The 20,485-nt window shown below is 46.6% G+C and overlaps 1 long non-coding RNA gene and 1 pseudogene across 1 annotated transcript in view; both read right to left on the reverse strand.

The window, feature by feature from the left end:
• Nucleotides 1–2,699, reverse strand: part of LOC139262592 (zinc finger protein 229-like) — a 103,358-nt pseudogene extending 100,659 nt beyond the window's left edge.
• Nucleotides 2,700–3,111: 412 nt separating this feature from the next.
• The window catches only part of LOC139269979 (uncharacterized), a 54,763-nt gene continuing 37,389 nt past the window's right edge, over nucleotides 3,112–20,485 (reverse strand). Inside the window, exon 4 of the long non-coding RNA XR_011594384.1 lies at nucleotides 3,112–4,452. This is a non-coding gene — a long non-coding RNA (uncharacterized lncRNA). The remainder of the gene's footprint in view (nucleotides 4,453–20,485) is intronic.

Here is a 20,485-nt window from a genome sequence, read left to right on the forward strand (position 1 = left end):
TCAGATATGGTGTTTGACGAACCACAGAAAATGAGATGAAACTGAAACATTTGAGATAACGGAAAGTAGCTTTCAAAGCCTACGTGCTAGACTCTGTTCTAGTTATGGAAAAGACATAGGCGTAGACATTAACAGGGCCAATGGTTGAGCAGCTGTCAGTCTCAGTCATTTATGGATGTTTGCGATCTTTGTAAATTGTCGAGCTTATGCTTCCGCCCAATCATGTATAAAATCTGATGTAATTGTTCGATCAGAGAGAGTCTTTGCTTTGCTAAAGTTCTCTCCCCTGCTTGCTTGTAATAAAGTTTCTCTCATCATAGCTGACCCATGACTCCAGGTGGTTTCTTTCCACAACATTGTTCGTATTTTTTTAAAAACACTTGCTGAGTGGATTCAAATTTAAATTGAAACCAGGTTTGCAGGCATGATGCTCTATTCACACATCGAAGGTGAGAGAGATGCTGTGAGGCACTCGCTAAGCCCAGTAGCTGAAAGTGATTAACAGACTGGGTTTTGTGTTTAGTGATCCCGGGCATGTTACCGAGACCTTCCCTGGATATCAAGGCTAGGAGAGGCACTCTGAAAGGTATGGGGAGCTGTGACTTGTCCACGAGAGTAACCAAAGGTCTGAGAACTGAAATAATCTCGAGTTAGAAAAGAGTGAAGGCCAAAAAATGGAGCAGTCGGTAACAGGACATCAATTAGTCTCCTCTTATCTTGGTGACATCAAATATAGACACACTGTGTATTTTAAATATCAAAATATTAAACTCCAGCCCAGTAAAAGAGATTATTAACATCAGCAGAAACAAACTCCAACTGTCAGAATGAACACGATTCATTCAGTATGTGATTAACAGCAGCAATAACAGCAAATGCAACCGCTGCAGTCACTTGTGAACTCGATGGTGTTTCAGCAAGTGGGATGACTGAATGAATCCTTTCCCACACACAGAGCAGGTGAACGGCCTCTCCCCAGTGTGAACTCGCTGATGTGCCAGCAAGTGGGATGACAGAGTGAATGCTTTCCCACACTCAAAGCAGGTGAATGGCCTCTCCCCAGTGTGAACTCGTTGGTGTGTCAGCAGGTGCGATGACATAGTGAATCCTTTCCCACACTCAGAGCAGGTGAATGGCCTCTCCCCGGTGTGAGCTCGCTGGTGTCTCAGCAGGCTGGATGACAGAGTGAATCCCTTCCCACACTCAGAGCAGGTGAACGGCCTCTCCCTGGTGTGAACTCGCTGATGTCTCAACAGGTGGGATGACTGAGTGAATCCCTGCCCACACTTGGAGCAGGTGTATGGTCTCTCCCCAGTGTGAACTCGCTGGTGTTTCAGCAGGTGGCATGACTGAGTGAATTCCTTCCCACACTCAGAGCAGATGAACGGCCTCTCACCAGTGTGAACTCGCTGGTGTTTCAGCAGGCTAGATGACTGAGTGAATCCCCTCCCACACTCAGAGCAGGTGAATGGCCTATCCCCAGTGTGAACTCGCTGGTGAGTTTGAAGGTGGGATGACTGAGTGAATCCCTTCCCACACATGGAGCATGTGAATGGCCTCTCCCCAGTGTGAACTCGCTGGTGTTTCAGCAGATCGGATGAGTTAGTGAATCCCTTCCCACACTTAGAGCAGGTGAACGGCCTCTCCCCGCTGTGACTGCGCCGATGAATTTCCAACTCAGATGGGGAACTGAATCCCTTCCCACAATCCCCACATTTCCACGGTTTCTCCGTGGTGCGGGTGCCCTTGTGTATCTCCAGGTTGGACGATCAGTTGAAGCCTCGTCCACACATAGAACACGTGTACGGTTACTCCCCGCTGTGAATGATGCGATGGTTTTCAGGCTGTGTAACTGGTTAAAGCTCTTTCCACAGTCAGTGCACTGGAACACTCTCACTCGGGTATGTGTGTCTCGGTGCTTTTCCAGTCACACTGATCTTTCAAATCTTTTCCCACAGACAGAACAGACAAACTTTTCTCCTTCCACATTCAAAGGGTGATGATAGTCAGGTCATGAGGATAATCTGTCAGATCTTGATGTGATGTTTAGTTTTGAGTTTCTCGTCTGCAGATCCTCCCTTTCTAATACCCTGTAAAAGGAGTTTACGAAACTCATCACTTTAAGTACAGGACATAAATTCAGAACAGACAATTCCAGTTTCTATGGAGCATTCCTTTCTCTCTTGTTCCTCCAAAGCTATAATTCCCCATCCCACACAAGGTCCCTCCTCATTGAGCTGAAATTCAAACACATCGCCCATCTCAAGACAGTTTGTACTTCGCCGCAAGTTTTCACCACCAACTCTGGCTGGGTTCAGTTCTACAATCACTGGTTCCCCTCCCTCTCCTCCCCTGAAGGTGCTGACTCTGGCTGGGTTCAGTTCTACATTCACTGGTTCCCCTCCCTCTCCTCCCCTGAAGGTGCTGACTCTGGCTGGGTTCAGTTCTACACTCACTGGTTACCCTCTCTCTGCTCCCCTGAAGGTGCTGACTCTGGCTGGGTTCAGTGCTATACTTGTACGTAAGTAAAATATTGCAACTGCTGGAAATTTGATGTAGAAGCAGAATCTACTGGAAATATTCATCCGAACTCCTTCTGCAATCCACATTGAACTAAGATTCATCTCAGGGATCAGTTCTGAGCACAGGATGGCCAAATCTGGGGCACTTCTGTTACAATTCTGTGGGCTGTAAACCATAACCCCGGCACTTACCAGCACCTTCAGGAGAGATGCTGAGAAAGCCCCTGTGTGCAGAGTGAGAATAAAATCAATGAGTCAATTATTTTCTCTCCCGGTCACTGGGATCCTGAAGCCCTGTCTACCCTTTGTTCCTTTACAAAGATGGCTGCGCAAGCGTTGTACTGGCCGACCATCATCATCATAGGCAGTCCCTCGGAGTCGAGGAAGACTTGCTTCCACTCTTAACATGAGTTCTTAGGTGGCTGTACAGTCCAATATGAGAACCATAGTCTCTGTCACAGGTGGGGCAGATAGTCGTTGAGGGAAGGGAGGGTGGGACTGGTTTGCCGCGCGCTATTTCCGCTGTCTGCGCTTGATTTCTGCACGCTCTCGGCGATGAGACTCGAGGTGCTCAGCGCCCTCCCGAATGCACTTCCTCCACTTAGGGTGGTCTTTGGCCAAGGTCTCCCAGGTGTCAGTGGGGATGTTGCACTTTATCAGGGAGGCTTTGAGGGTGTCCTTGTAACGTTTCCGCTGCCCACCTTTGGCTCGTTTGCCGGGAAGGAGTTCTGATTGGAGCGCTTGCTTTGGGAGTCTTGTGTCTGGCATGCGGACAATGTGGACTGCCCAGCGGAGCTGATCAAGCATGGTCAGTGCTTCAATGCTGGGGATGTTGGCCTGGTCGAGGACACTAATGTTGGGGATTTGTAGTATCTTGCGGAGACATCGTTGGTGGTATTTCTCCAGTGACTTGAGGTGTCTACTGTACATGGTCCATGTTTCTGAGCCATACAGGAAGGCGAGTATCACAACAGCCCTGGCCAATGAATGAAGCTGAAGGCACACAAAACATCGTTTTGGGCTCCTCCAGTGTGACTAGGGCATGTTCTCCCCACAGGGCATGCTGGGTAATAGCCCCGCCATTGAAAGTCCCAATTAGTGAATGGAGAATGAATGTGATCCAATTGAGAGAAAATTAATCAATCATTCACACAGAAACCCAAGTGCATGGGCACTTTGCCATGGTTCAATCCTGGATATGATTAAAGCAGAATCCAAATCCTGTGCTGCCAGAAACCAGTTCCAGTCTCATCGTGTTTGTTGTCATTGGACAGTGAGAAGTGGAAGCAAAGCCGGACAGCAAGAATTTATACAAAGAGCCTCTATTGCAGGCACCAGGTGAGAAGTGTGAAAGACACATTTTAAACAGCGGCTCTTTGTTTTTGGTTGAACGGTTAGTCCCATGGCAGAGGGAAATAGCAATCTGAGCTGTGTAAAAGTCCGTGCTCTATCGGGTTGTCCCATTCATGAAGCAGTGCAGGGGTTGGGTTGTGTCTGGATGTCACTAAATTGCTCTAAAACTGCCCTGTACACTTGGTGTGCAGAAGCTGGGTGCTGCAGTACTGCAGTGGAGTCAGGCACTGACACTGTTTGTATTGCTGGCTTTCATTTGCGAACATTGATAATGATTACTAATTGAACGATTACATTCATCACTTTAGTATTTTCTACCTCTCCTGTTCTTGAATTATCAGAGATACATTTTCATCCTACAGGCATGTAATTGAAGGAACCGGAACAGATGTGAAGTTTCCTCCACCTGAGACATAATGAACAGTGCAACCAGCTCCTCCTCACACACAGTAGGTACGGTGTCACTCACAGAGTGCAGGTACACAGGCAGGATATCAGTTCCATAGTCACAGACAGCAGAAATAGTCAGTCCCACACTGATACCAAGTTCCAGATATACATTTTCATTCCAGCAATCCTGCAGAGCATGAGAGACAGAAGTTGTTAATATTTCACCCCAACTATTGACAGGCAATCCCAGTCAAAAAATACACAGATTATTAGATGGAAAGGGGCTATGTTAATCTCACAATAGTGCAGCCTTAGCGACAAATTAAATATCAAAGAGAACAGGCAAATAGTATCTGAGAGGCATAGAATAAATCCTCATAAAATACCCAAGACTACAAACTTATCCACACATTACATGCCAGTCTAAGAACTCATGAAGAGTCACACTGAAAGATGCAGAATGAGTTCCACACACGCACAGTACCAGACACTCAGAGATACAAAATGAATCCTACACTCACACAGTACCAGAGACGGAGAGATATAGAATGAATCCCATACACACACAATACCAGACACTCAGAGATACAGAATGAATCCTACACTCACACAGAATGCTAGAAACAGAAAGGTACAGAATGTATCCCACACTCACACAGAGTACTAGAGGTTGAAAGATACAGAATGTATCCCAAACTCACATTAAGTGGCAGATATCATCCAAAGAAGAATTAATCCCACAGTCACATTCAGAATAAGGGATAATCACATGAAATATCTGAGGCAGAGAGCTACAGAATGAATCCCACACTCATACACAGTACCAGAGACTGACAGATACTGTATTAATCGCATACTCAGACACAGTACCAGAGACTGACAGACAGTGTATTAGTCCTACATTCACAGTAGGGCTAGTGTCTTGCATACAGAATCAGACCCACACTCGCACATATTACCAAAGATTGAACAATATAGAATCAGTACCACACTCACTTACTGAGACAGCGACTGACAGATACAGAATGAATCTGATTCACACAAAGTACCACAGATGCAGCTTGAATCCCACAATCATATACTGTTCTAGAAATGAATAGTGACATCTCTTCTTCTTAGGCAGTCCCTCAGAGTTGAGGATGACTTGCTTCCACACTCAGAATGAGTTCTCATGTGGCTGATGAGTCCAATGCGGGACCTACAGTCTGTCACAAATGGAGCAGACGGTAGTTGAAGGAACGGGTGGGTGAGGTGCTTAGATTGCCATGTGCTCCTTACACTGTTTACGCTTGGCTTCACGTTGCTCTCAGCATAGAGACTCAAGGTGTTCGGCGCCTTCCCGGATTCTTTACCTCCATTTTGTGCGATACTGGGCCAGGGATTCCCAGGTGGCGGTGGGGGATGTTGCAGTTTTTCAAGGAGACTTTGAGGGTGTCTTGAAGCGTTTCCTCTGCCCACCTGGGGCTCGCTTGCTATGTTGGACCTCCGAGTAGAGCGCTTGTTTTGGGAGTCTCGTATCGGGCATGCGGACGATGACCTTGATCGAGGGTTGTCAGTGCTTTGATGCTGGAATGTTGGCCTGAGCGAGAAAGTTGATGTTGGTGTGCTTATCCTGACAATGGATTTGCAGGATTTTGCGGGAGGCAGCGTTAGTGGTACTTCTCCAGTGCTTTGAGGTGCCTGTTGTACATAGTCCATGTCTCTGAGGCAGATAGGAGGGTGGGTATCACTACTGCTCTGTAGACCATGAGTTTGGTGCCAGGTTTGAGGTCCTGGTCTTCAAACACCCTCTTCCTCAGGCGACCGAAGGCTGCACTGGCACACTGAAGGCGGTGTTGGACTTCATCAATGATGTCTGCCCTTGTTGACACTAGGCTTCCAAGGTAAGGAAAATGGTCCACGTTGTCCAAGGCCACGTCATGCATTTTGATAATCGGGGAGCAGTGCTGTGTGGCGAGCGCAGGTTGGTAGAGGACCTTCGTCTTACTGATGTTTAGTGTAAGGCACATGCTCTCGTACGCTTCAGTGAAGGTGTTCACGATGACTTGAAGTTCGGCCTCCAAGTGTGTGCAGACGCAGGCGTCGTCTGCATACTGTAATTCAATGGCAGAGAATGGGATGACCTTGGATCTGGCCTGCAGGCGGTGGAGGTTGAACAGTTTTCCGTTTGTTCTGTAGATTAGCTCCACTCCAGCGGGGAGCTTGCTGAGGGTGAGATGGAGCATTGCAGAAAGGAATGTCGAGAAGAGCGTTGGTGCAATGACACAGCCCTGCTTGACCCCGTTCCGAACGTGGGTCTGTGGTGGATCCGTTGGTCAGAATCATGGCTTGCATGTTGTCGTGAAGCAGGCGACAGATGGTGACAAACTTTTGGGGACAGCCGAATTTGAGGAGGACGCCCTCATGGTTGACAGTGTCAAAGGCCTTTGTGAGGTCAACAAAGGCCATGTACAGAGGTTGGTGCTGTTACCTGTATTTCTCTTGGATTTACCATGCGGTGAAGGTCATGTCTATTGTGCCCCTTAGTGGGTGGAATCCGCATTGCGACTCTAGGAGGAGTTCTTCAGCCCCAGGGAGAAGGTGATTGAGGAGGATTCTTGCAATGACTTTCCCTTTACCGTGTCTCTGAGATCCCCGGCATGCTCTCCTCCTTTCAGATGAGAGAAATGAGATTGTGTAATCGTGCCAAAAGTGCTTCTCCACTGTGTTTTAGTGCTTCGGCAGGGATTCCATCTGCACCTGAGGCCTTGTTGTTTTTCAGTTGATGGATGGCCTTTTCTACCTCATGCCGGGCTGAGGTTGTGCTGATGTGGTGGTGGCTATTATGCTGTGGGATGGAGTCGAGGACACTCACATCGAAGACAGTCTTAGTTGAGGAAATCTTCGAAGTGCTCCTTCCTGCGAGCACTGACTACCTCTCTGTCCTTGATGAGTACCTCTCTGTTCTTGGCCAGCAGTGGGGTAGGGCCTTGGGTGCTTGGGCTATACGTGGTATTGACTGCACTGAAGAATCCACGTATGTCGTGGTTATTGGCTAGTTGCTGGATCTCCTGCGCTTTCTCCATACATCATCTGTTCTTTAGGTCGTGAATTTTTTGTTGGACCTCAGCCTTCAGACGTCTGTAGAACTGCTTTCTTGCACTCGAGTTGTGTTGCTGTTTCCAGTCCAAGAATGCCTTGCGCTTGTGGCTTATTAGCTCCTGGACCTCTTGGTTGTTCTCGTCCATCCAGTCTTAGTGTTTCCTGGTCGAGTGACTGAGCGTCTCTTCGCAGGTATTTATTATGGAGGCCTTGAGGGGTGACCAGGCACTATGGACATTCTGCATCTCTGGATCACTGGGAGTTGTCAGATTGGCAGTGAGGCGCTGGCTGAACAGTGCTTTCTTAGCCGGATCATGGAGTGCTCCAGCGTTCATTTTCCTGCAGCATTGTTTCTGTTGCTGTCACTGTTTTGGGGCTACGTGGCCGGCAGGGAGGCGGGGCTTGGGCCCAGTGTCTTGTGGAGTGCTGGCAAAGGGACGCATGTTTGTTTGAGCGTGCATGCATGAGCAATGGGAGTTTCAGCGTGCGTGAATGCATAGTGCAACAGGAAGCTTGGCAATCTGCCAATTAAAGGGAGAGCGTCCTCAGTATCATTGATAATGGAGCATATGTAAAGGTAAGGTTTGAATATTGATTTTTGTGTGGCTGAGGGAGCGGAAAGGAGTGCTGGATAGGTGGAAGAAAGGTGAAAAGTGTGATTTATGAACATTACCTGAGTGTGAGTCCAATAGACAAATGGTGCAAGAGCGTGCAAGACGAACAAAGAATTTCCTCCATGAGGAAGTGGAGAAATTAGTGACTGTAATTGAGAAGAAATGGCTGGAGCTGGATATCAGCAAGAGTGGTCCGTCAAAAGTTTCACCCAAGGAAATGAGAAAAAGATGGAACCTAGTTGCAGAAGAATTCACCGCAGGGGTCAATACCACAAGATCTAGAAGCCAGTGCAAGAAGAAATGACAGAACATTGGTCAAGTAGTGAGTGTAAGTAATATCTTCATCTTTAAATGAATTGCAATGGAAAATGTGACCATCTGTATGTGTCCCACCCATCAGAAGTGCACCATGTCTGAAAATTAATATTTTCATCTTTGCAGAAGAAAATAGCCCACAAAAAAAGAGAAAGACTTAGAAAAGGACAGGGTCCGCTAAATCTGCACCAACTATCACCCCTGGAACAGAGGGTTGCTGCCTTGCTGAGTCGCACCGGCAGAAAAAGAATCAGCTCTGCACAAGCTGGACCCACACGCGAGGGTGAGGGCGAGTCATTAAAATAGTTACCCTTCAAATCAACCTGCTGACTGGCCTGCTAGGTGTCACACTACTCAGGCCATACATCCTGCCCCCTCCTTTGCTGCTAACCATTTGACTGTTCTGTTGTATTTTGCAGAAGAAGACAATCCTCAACATCCTGAAGATCCACCAGAGGAAATGTGTGCATGGGAGAATGCTGACGGCGATATGGATCAGTCCATAGTACAGGGCATCACACTGCCAGAAACCTCCATGAGCTCCTCGGCAACATTCCATGGGTTAACACCTTCCGAGGTCGCGGGTCCCAGTGGCGGTCGTGAAATGCATCTTGGGACACCCAGTCCCCCACCGTCCCAGCCTGCATCTCACACTGGAGGGGTGCCACCAGGCAGACCCATGGCGAGGGGAAAGAGAAGCCGATCAGTCTCTCCTGAGATTCTGCCCTCAGCAGAGGTTAATCAGGTTGTGTCATTGGGTGCGGAGACCAATACCCTCACAGATCACGCGTGGCGGTCGTCAGTGGGGTGCGTGATGAGGTAGCGACACTGTCGGGTGAAATCTCTGCACTGAGACGGGAAGTGAGGGCGAGCATTTCAGAGGGTGTACAAATGATGGCAGGATACCATGAGGGAGCTAGCTTCTACAATAAGGGCACAAAGGCCGGATACTCATATGCCACTCCCACTTCAATCCACGCACCAGCCACTGGTCAGACCCAAGCCGGGCCCCCAACCAATCCCCCACGACCATCACCGACTCTATGAGGAAGTGTACTTTCCCCGAGATGTGGATGAGGGATGGGTGCAGACCGTTTTTTGCTGTTGTTGCTGTTGTTGTTGTTGTCATTGAAGTGCACTGTAAAATATCCAATAAAAGATATTTTGCATTAAAACTGAATCAATGACCCTTAGGACCACGCAACATTTAGGGACAACTGTAAAAAGTAAAAATCCCTCACCCCAACAGTCATGCGTGCCTGCCGCCCCTAGCCCTAGCGGGAGGGCTAGCCGGTGCGTTCTGCTGTCGGCAAGGTAGGACTGCTCTATTTTCAGTAGCTGATTTATCTTTCATTTATTTTTGATGATGTGCAGCTGTTGTGCTGAAGATGTTGTAATGTTGTGCTGATGTTGTGAAGGTCTGTAGTGCTTTAGAATCCTCTAACTCACCTTCCCTCCCCCACCCCCCATCACTGCGCTGATTTCTTAAATGTAGGTAAGGTTTTTCTGTGCCTGAAAAAGTGGCCACATACACTGGCCTAAGTTAGTTTGGAGTAACTTTCAGCTGGCCAAATTTGCTTCTATGGCTTGTCACGCCACCTTTTAGAGAAAACAAACTAAACTAGAAAAAAAGCTAACTAACTGACTTACACTGGAGCAAGTTAAATGGGGAAATTTGCGATTTTTAAGTTACTCCAAAAAAAGCTACTTACTCCAAAAAAAACAGGGCAACTCTTGGGGAACTTTGAGCCCATGGGAACCACACAGCCTATTTTTGTTCCTCGTTCAACCACACAGCCTATTTTAGTGTCATCTGCAAACTACTTGATCATACCCCCAACATTCAAGTACATTTCATTGATATATACCACAAAAAGCAAGGGGCCCAGCACTGAGCCCTGCGGAATGCCACTGGATACAGCCAGTCATAAAAACACCCATCAACCATTACCCTTTGCTTCCTGCCTCTGAGCCAATTTTGGATCCAACTTGCCACTTTGCTTTGGATCCCATGGGCTTTTACTTTCGTGACCAGTCTGCCATTTGGCATCTTATCAAAAGCTTTGCTAAAATCCATATACACTACATTATACACACTGCCCTCATTGACCCTCCTGGTTACCTCCTTGAAAAATTCAACTGAGTTAGTCAGACACGACCTTCCCTTAACAAATCCATGCTGACTGTCCTTGATTAATCCCTGTCTTCACAAATGAAGATTTATCCTGTTCCTCAGGATTTTCCCAATAATTTCCCCAGTATGAGGAAAGATTGGAGATGCTAGGTTTGTTTTCTTTGGAACACAGGAGGCTGAGGAGAGACCTGATTGAGGTGTATAAAATTATGAGGGGTCAACAACCAGGAGACATAGATTTAAAGTAATTGGGGGGGAGGTTTAGAAGAGATATGAGAGGAAATTTCTTCACCCAGAGGGTAGTGGGGGTCTGGAAATCATTGCCTGAAAGTGTGGTAGAGGCAGAAACCCTCACCACATTAAAAAAAATACTTGAATGTGCACTTAAAGTGCCGTAACCTACAGGGCTACGGACCAAGAGCTGGAAAGTGGGATTAGGCTGGATAGCTCTTGGTCGGCCGGCGTGGACACGATGGGCCGAAATGGCCTCCTTCCATGCTGTAAATTTCTAGGATTCTTCTATGATTCTATATCCTTTGCTGTTATGAAATGTGTGTATATTTTAATAAGCCACACATCATTGCTCATGTCTGCTACAACTGTGGAGAAAGGTGATGTGTAAAGAGATGGTTTTTGTAAGCAAAATTAAAACAAGGAAACAGTATCAATGTATGATAGTGACACAGCCTTGTGGTCACAGTCAGAACAATGCACAGATATCCTTGTGATTAGATAGAAAGAGGGATGAGGGGCTGGAAGCAGATATTAGGGAGCTAAGAAAGGGATTGTAAAGCAGGACCCCAAAGCTAGTAATCTCTGGTTAATCTCGATTCCACGAGCTAATGTGTATTTCAATAGGAAAATAGAGCAGATGAATGCATGGCTGGAGAGATGGTGTCAAAAGGAGGGCTTTAGATTCTTGGGACATTGGGATCAGTTCTGAGGGAGATGGGACCTGTACAGGCCAGACGGGTTGCACCTCAAAAGAGCTGGGACCAATGACCTCATGGTGCGGGGCGGGGGGGGGGGGGGGGAGCTGCGGCGGTTGCTAGTGCTGTTGGGGAGGGTTTAAGCTAATTTGGCAAGGGGATAGGTACCAAGATATAGCATTCGAAAGGAGAAACAAAGTGCACAAAGGTTTGGGAGAGACAGATAGCACTAGAGAAAGAACTAATACAGTATTAGGTGGGGTCAGTCTAAAAGAGAATACTAAATATCCCTGGATATAAGGTGTTCAGGAAAGATAGGGGATATGGGAGGTGGTGTGGCAGTATTGGTTAAGGAGAATATTACAGTGCTGGAGAGAGAGAATATCCTGGCGGGGTCAGGGACATCATCTATTTGGTTAGAGTTAAGAAACAATAGAGGTGCCGTAACACTACTAGGTGTATTCTATAGGCCGCTAACTAGTGGGAAGGATATAGAGGAGCAAATTTTCAGGGAAATTACAGAGAGGTTCAAGAACTGTAGAATAGTTATAATGGGGGACTTCAACAATACTAATATAGACTGGCAGAGAGTGGGAAGAATTTCTGAAGTGTGTTCTCCAAATTTCCGGATGACACTAAGTTGAGTGGCAGTGTGAGCTGCGAGGAGGATACTATGAGGCTGCAGAGTGACTTGGATAGGTTAGGTGAGTGGGCAAATGCATGACAGATGAAGTATAATGTGGATAAATGTGAGTTTATCCACTTTTGTGGTAAAAACAGAGAGACATACTATTATCTGAATGGTGACAGATTAGGAAAAGGGGAGGTGCAACGAGACCTGGGTGTCATGGTACATCAGTCATTGAAGGTTGGCATGCAGGTGCAGCAGGCAGTTAAGAAAGCAAATGGCATGTTGGCCTTCATAGCGAGGGGATTTGAGTACCTCGGCAGGGAGGTGTTACTACAGCTGTACAGGGCCTTGATGAGGCCACACCTGGAGTATTGTGTACAGTTCTGGTCTCCTAACTTGAGGAAGGACATTCTTGCTATTGAGGGAGTGCAGTGAAGGTTCACCAGACTGATTCCCGGGATGGCGGGACTGAATTATCAAGAAAGACTGGAAAAACTTGGCTTGTATTCACTGGAGTTCAGAAGAATGAGAGGGGACCTCATAGAAACGTTTAAAATTCTGACGGGTTTAGACAGGTTAGATGCAGGAAGAATGTTCCCAATGTTGGGGAAGTCCAGAACCAGGGGTCACAGTCTAAGGATAAGGGGTAAGCCATTTAGGACCGAGATGAGGAGAAACTTCTTCACCCAGAGAGTGGTGAACCTGTGGAATTCTCTACCACAGAAAGTTGTTGAGGCCAATTCACTAAATATATTCAAAAAGGAGTTAGATGAAGTCCTTACTACTAGGGGGATCAAGGGGTATGGTGAGAAAGCAGGAATGGGGTACTGAAGTTGAATGTTCAGCCATGAACTCATTGAATGGCGGTGCAGGCTCGAAGGGCCGAATGGCCTACTCCTGCACCTATTTTCTATGTTTCTATCTTGATCAGTACGTTTCCAGCCCAAAGAGGAAGGTGGCATTGCTGGATCTGTTTCTGGGGAATGAAGTGGGGCAAGGAGAGCAAGTGTCAGTCGGTAAATGTTTTGGGAACAGTGATCACAGTATCATTAGGTTTAGACTAGCTATGAAATAGGACAAAGAGCAATCTAGAATAAATATACTTAATTGGAGGAAAGCCAGTTTCAGTTGATTGAGAATGGATCTGGCCCGGGTCAGTTGGGATCGAAGATTGGCAGGCCAACCTGTAATCGAACAATGGGCTGCCTTTAAAGAGATGGTTCGGGTAAACTCGAGGTACATTCCCATGAGGGGGGATGGTAGGGCAACCAAAGCCAGAGCTCCCTGGGTGACGAAAGAGATAGAGAGCAAAATAAAGCAAAAAAAGGGGCATCTAACAGACGTCACATTGAGAATTCAAGTGACAACCAGGCTGCATATGGAAAGTTCAACAGGGAGATGAAAAAAGGAAATAAGAGGGGCAAAGAGAGAGTATGTGATTAGATTGGCAGCTAACATAAAAGGGAATCCAAAAGTCTTCTATAGGCATATAAATAGTGAAGCAGTAGTAAGAGGAGGGGCAGGGCCGATTACGACTAAAATGAAGACCTACGCATGGAGGCAGAGGGCATAGCTGAGATACTAAAGAAAGACTTGCATTTATATAGCGCCTTTCACGACCACCAGACGTCTTAAAGCGCTTTATAGCCAATGAAGTACTTTTGGAATGTAGTCACTATTCGAGGCAGTCAGCGCTCTTTGAAGAGCTCCTTAACCAAGACTCTGTCTTCGACGTAAGTGTACTCGACTCCATCCCACAGCATGCTATGCACCACCATCTCAGTACAATCCCAACCTGGCATGAGGTTGAAAAGGCCATTTGACAACTGAAGAACAACAAGGTCTCAGGAGCATATGGAATCCCCGCCGAAGCACTAAAACATGACAGCAAAGCACTATTGGCCTGAACACATGAGGTCATTTCACTTATTTGGAAGGAGGAGAGCATGCCAGGGGATCTCAGAGATGCCGTAATCGTGACCATCTTCAAGAAAGGGGATAAGTGTGATTGTGGCAACTACAGAGGAATTTCCCTGCTGTCTACCATAGGGAAAGTTTGCGTAAGAATCCTCCTCAACTGCCTTCTCCCTGTGGCAGAAGAGCTCCTCCCAGAGTCGCAATGCGGATTCCACCCACTAAGGGGCACAATGGACATCATCTTCACCATGCGACAAATTCAAGAGAAATGCAGGGAATAACACCACCTCCGTACATGGCCTTCTTTGACCTGACAAAGGCCTTTGACACTGTCAACTGTAAGGGATTATGGAGCGTACTCTTAAAATTCGGTTGTCCTCAAACATTTGTCACCATCTTCACGATGACATTGCAAGCCGTGATCCTGACCAACGGATCCACCACAGATCCAATTCAGGTACGAACCGGGGTAAAGCAAGGCTGTGTCATTGCATCAATGCTCTTCTCGATCTTCCTTGCTATAATGCTACATCTCACCGTCAGTAAGCTTCCCGCTGGAGTGGAGATAATCTATAGAACAAACGGGAAACTGTTCAACCTCTGTCGCCTTCATACCAGATCCAAGGTCATGCCAACCTCTATCATCGGATTACAATATGCAGATGAAGCTTGCGTCTGCGCTCACTCGGAGGACGAACTCCAAACCATCATCAAACACACTCACTGCTGCGTACGAGAGCATGAGCCTTACACTAAACATCTGTAAAACAAAGGTGCTCTACCAACCTGCCCCCGTCACACAGCACTGCCCCCCGATTATCAAAATTCATGATGAGGCCTTGGACAACGTGGACCATTTTCCATAAATCGGGAGCCTACTGTCAAAAAGGCAGACATTGATGGTGAGGTCCAACACCGCCTTCAGTGTGACAGTGAAGTCTTTGGTCACCTAAGGAAGAGAGTGTTTGAAGACCAGAACCTCAAAACTGACACAAAGCTCATGGTCTACAGAGTGGTAGTGATACCTGCCCTCATATATGCTTCTGAGACATGGACTACATACAGCAGGCACATCAAAGCACTGGAGAAGTACCACCAAAGCTGCCTCCAGAAGATCCTGCAAATTCTATGGCAGAATAGGCACACCAATGTCAGTGTTCACGTCCAGGCCAACATCCCCAGCATCGAAGCATTTGATGACGCTCAATCAGCTCCAATGGACGGGCCACATTGTCCGATTGCCCGATACGAGACTCCCAAAGCAAGCGCTCTACTCGGAGCTCTGACACGGCAAACAAGCCTCACGTGGGCAGAGGAAACATTTCAAGGACATGCCCAAGGCTTCCTTGAAGAAGTTCAACATCCCCGCTGATACCGGCAAATCCCTGGTGCAAGATCGCTCAAAGTGGATGAGAAAAATCCGGGAAGGCGCCGAACACCTCGAGTGTCTTCGCCGGGAGCAAGCGCAAATGGCAGAAGGAGCGCATGACAACCCAAGCACTTCAACAAACCGGCACTTCAACCAACGTCCTTTCAACCACTGTCTGTCCAACCTGTGACAGAGACTGTAGTTCCTGCATCGGACTTATCAGTCATCTGAGAACTCATTTTTAATATGGAAGCAAGTCATCCTCAACTCTGAGGGATTGCCTATGATGATGATGAGTCACTGTTGTAATGAGTACTAAATGAGTACTTTACATTTGTCATTACCAAGGAAGGAGATGCTGCCAAAGTCAGAGTGAAATAGGAGGTAGCTGAGATACTGGATGGGATAACAATTGATAAGGAGAAGGTACTAGAAGGGCTAGCTGTACTTAAAGTAGATAAGTTACCAGGACTGGATGGGATGTATCCTAGGATGCTTGAGGGAAGTAAAGGTGGAAATTGCGGAGGTACTGGCCATAATCTTCCAATCCTCCTTGAATATGGGAATGGTGCCGGAGGACTGTTCATAATAGGGTGGAAGGATAAATCCAGCAACTACAGGCTGGTCAGTTTAACCTCGGTAGTGGGGAAGCTTTTAGAAACGATAATCTGGAACAAAATTAACTGTCACTTGGACAAGTGTGGATTAATTTGTTAAAGGCAAATCGTGTCTAACTAACTTGATTGAGTTTTTTGATGAGGTAACAGAGAGGGTTGATGAGGGCAATGCGGTTGGCATGGTATATATGGATTTCCAAAAGGCGTTTGACAAATACGCTTGCCAGCAAAGTTGAAACCCATGGAATTAAAAGGGACAGTGGCAGCATGGATATGAATTTGGCTAAGTGACCGTAAACAGAGAGTAGCGGTGAACGGTTGTTTTTCGGACTGGAGGAAGGTATACAGTGGGGTTCCCCAGGGGTCGTTACTAGAACCATTGCTTTTCTTGATATATAATGACATAGGGCTCCATTTTTCCCAAGCCCGTTTTCTGGCGTATTGCCAGAATTACGTCGGGTTTTCTAGGCCAGAAATATTTTGCCAAAATTTCCCCGATCTATAATTTAAATTTGGTGCCGCGCAGCGTGTCCAGTTGCCTCAGGGGATGGAACCTGCTGTCTGTACCAAAAAACAATGCCACACCTTCTGCGCATGCACTGGGAAAAAAGTTACCTTTTTGACGTAGTTCCAATGGAAGCAAATGCTTAGTACAGCTCGGATTTGGCAATCGGCCATTTTTAAAGAGCCAGTTGTGTGTGTCTGTGAGAAGGAGTGCTGTGAGAGCATTGGAAAAATCACAGCTGGAGCAATACAAGATGCAACGCCGAGCAAGGACCAAGAATTTTTTCCTGGAAGAAGTAGAGGCACCAGTTACTGTGATTGAGAACAGTAGGCAGGAGCTGGATACCAGCAGAGGTCACATAAAAGTTCCACCAAAAGAAATGAAGATACGCTGGAACCAAGTTGCAGAAGATTACTGCGCAGAGATCTGGAAGTAAAAAGAAATGGCAGGACCTTGGTCAAGTAGTTAGTGTCAGTAATATTTTCATTTATTCAATGCAATTATAAATGTGACCAGCTGTATATGTCCCACCCAGCAGAAAGACACCCTCTCTAAAAAGTTGTATATTCATCTTTGCAAAGGAAGGTGGCACACAACAAAAGGTAAAGAACTCGAACAGGAGGAGGCCCGGCAAATCTGCACCCACTGATACCCTTGGAAGAAAGGGTTGCTGCTTTGATGGGTCCTGCCTGGAAAAAAGTAATCAGTACTGCACAAGCTGGGCCCAGACTCGAGGGAACATAAGAACATAAGAATTAGGAACAGGAGTAGGCCATCTAGCCCCTCGAGCCTGCTCCGCCACTCAACAAGATCATGGCTGATCTGGCGTGGACTCAGCTCCATTTACCCGCCCGCTCCCCATAACCCTTAATTCCCTTATTGGTTAAAAATCTTTCTATCTATGATTTGAATACATTCAATGAACTAGCCTCAACTGCTTCCCTGGGCAGAGAATTCCACAGATTCACAACCCTCTGGGAGAAGAAATTCCTTCTCAACTCGGTTTTAAATTGGCTCCCCTGTATTTTGAGGCTGTGCCCCCTAATTCTAGTCTCCCCGACCATTGGAAACAACCTCTCTGCCTCTATCCTGTCTATCCCTTTCATTATTTTAAATGTTTCTATAAGATCACCCCTCATCCTTCTGAACTCCAACGAGTAAAGACCCAGTCTACTCAATCTATCATCATAAGGTAACCCCCTCATCTCCAGAATCAGCTTAGTGAATCGTCTCTGTACCCCCTCCAAAGCTAGTTTATCCTTCCTTAAGTAAGGTGACCAAAACTGCACGCAGTACTCCAGGTGCGGCCTCACCAATATCCTATACAGTTGCAGCAGGACCTCCCTGCTTTTGTACTCTATCCCTCTCGCAATGAAGGCCAACATTCCATTCGCCTTCCTAATTACCTGCTGCACCTGCAAACTAACTTTTTGGGATTCATGCACAAGGACCCCCAGGTCCCTCTGCACCGCAGCATGTTGTAATTTCTCCCCATTCAAACAATATTCCCTTTTACTGGTTTTTTTTCCAAGGTGGATGACCTCACATTTTCCGACATTGTATTCCATCTGCCAAACCTTAGCCCATTCGCTTAACCTATCTAAATCTCTTTGCAGCCTCTCTGTGTCCTCTGCACAACCCGCTTTTCCACTAATCTTTGTGTCATCTGCAAATTTTGTTACACTACACTCCGTCCCCTCTTCCAGGTCATCTATGTATATTGTAAACAGTTGTGGCCCCAGCACCGATCCCTGTGGCACACCACTAACCACCGATTTCCAACCCGAAAAGGACCCATTTATTCCGACTCTCTGCTTTCTGTTAGCCAGCCAATTCTCGATCCATGCTAATACATTTCCTCTGACTCCGCGTACCTTTATCTTCTGCAGTAACTTTTTGTGTGGCACCTTATCGAAAGCCTTTTGGAAATCCAAATACACCACATCCATCGGTACACCTCTATCCACCATGATCGTTATATCCTCAAAGAATTCCAGTAAATTAGTTAAACATGATTTCCCCTTCATGAATCCATGTTGCGTCTGCTTGATTGCACTATTCCTATCTAGATGTCACGCTATTTCTTCCTTAATGATAGCTTCAAGCATTTTCCCCACTACAGATGTTAAACTAACCGGCCTATAGTTACCTGCCTTTTGTCTGCCCCCTTTTTTAAACAGAGGCGTTACATTAGCTGCTTTCCAATCCGATGGTACCTCCCCAGAGTCCAGATAATTTTGGTAGGTTATAACGAATGCATCTGCTATAACTTCCGCCATCTCTTTTAATACCCTGGGATGCATTTCATCAGGATCAGGGGACTTGTCTACCTTGAGTCCCATTAGTCTGTCCAGCACTACCCCCCGAGTGATAGTGATTGTCTCAAGGTCCTCCCTTCCCACATTCCCGTGACCAGCAATTTTTGGCATGGTTTTTGTGTCTTCCACTGAAGACCAAAGCAAAATAATTGTTTAAGGTCTCAGCCATTTCCACATTTCCCATTATTAAATCCCCCTTCTCATCTTCTAAGGGACCAACATTTACTTTAGTCACTCTTTTTCGTTTTATATAACGGTAAAAGCTTTTACTATCTGTTTTTATGTTTTGCGCAAGTTTACTTTCGGAATCTATCTTTCCTTTCTTTATTGCTTTCTTAGTCATTCTTTGCTGTCGTTTAAAATCTTCCCAATCTTCTAGTTTCCCACTAACCTTGGCCACCTTATACGCATTGGTTTTTAATTTGATACTCTCCTTTATTTCCTTGGTTATCCACGGCTGGTTATCCCTTCTCTTACCGCCCTTCTTTTTCACTGGAATATATTTTTGTTGAGCACTATGAAAGAGCTTCTTAAAAGTCCTCCACTGTTCCTCAATTGTGCCACCATTTAGTCTGTGTTTCCAGTCTACTTTAGCCAACTCTGCCCTTATCCCACTGTAGTCCTCTTTGTTTAAGCATAGCACGCTCGTTTGAGACACTACTTCCTCACCCTCAATCTGTATTACAAATTCAACCATACTGTGATCACTCATTCCGAGAGGATCTTTTACTAGGAGATCGTTTATTATTCCTGTCTCATTACACAGGACCAGATCTAAGATAGCTTGCTCTCTTGTAGGTTCTGTAGCATACTGTTCTAAGAAACAATCCCGTGTGCATTCTATGAATTTCTCCTCCAGGCTACCCCGTGCGATTTGATTTGACCAATAGTTATGTAGGTTAAAATCCCCCATGATTACTGCCATTCCTTTTTCACATGCCTCCATTATTCCCCTGATTATTGTCCGCCCCACCGTGAAGTTATTATTTGGGGACCTATAAACTACGCCCACCAGTGACTTTTTCCCCTTACTATCTCTAAAGGGTAAGTCCTGCAAATTCCTGCGAGCTATGTGACTGTTCTGTTATATTTTTCCAACCCTGAAGAAGATTCAGACAAGGATGAGTCTGAAGAGGAAAGCATCTTCCAATCCCACCCTCCAGACCAAGAACATGGGGGTGAGGGGGAGGGGATGGAGTTGGATGAAGCTCCCACTGTTGTACTGAATATGGAGGAGGTGCCGCTCATGGAGGTGCCAGCCCCTTCTATGACGAGTGGTTTTAGTGTTGGTCGGACATTCCATTGTTTCACATCTTCCAAGGTCGTGGGTCCCAGTGGTGTGGTGCAGCGAGGCACACCCAGGGCCCCACCGTCCCAGGCTGCGGGTTCCAGTAGTATGGTGTGAGCCACACCCATGGGGAGGAGGGGAAGGAAAGCTCGACCACGCTCTCCTGAAATGCAGGATGTAACAGATGTGATTCAGATGATGCCATTGAATGCGGAGAGCAGAGATCTTACCCGATCACTCCTGGACACCATCAGTGGGGTGAGTGATGAGGTAGCGGGACTGTCGTGAAAAGTAACAACACTCTCATGAGAAATGGGAATGATATCCGGGACCATCAGTGAGGGAATTGTGGCCATGAGGGAGACATTGTCAGAGGTAGTGCAAACCACGCCACTGGCCATTAGGGAGGAATTGTTGCAGGCCGCTGAGACACTGTCAGAGTGTATGAGGGACGGCATGTTGGAGTTAGCTGCTGCAATAAGGGAACACGCCCAGACCCCGC

Source organism: Pristiophorus japonicus, chromosome 1 (genome assembly GCF_044704955.1).
Source record: "Pristiophorus japonicus isolate sPriJap1 chromosome 1, sPriJap1.hap1, whole genome shotgun sequence".
Taxonomy (NCBI): Eukaryota; Metazoa; Chordata; class Chondrichthyes; family Pristiophoridae; genus Pristiophorus; species Pristiophorus japonicus.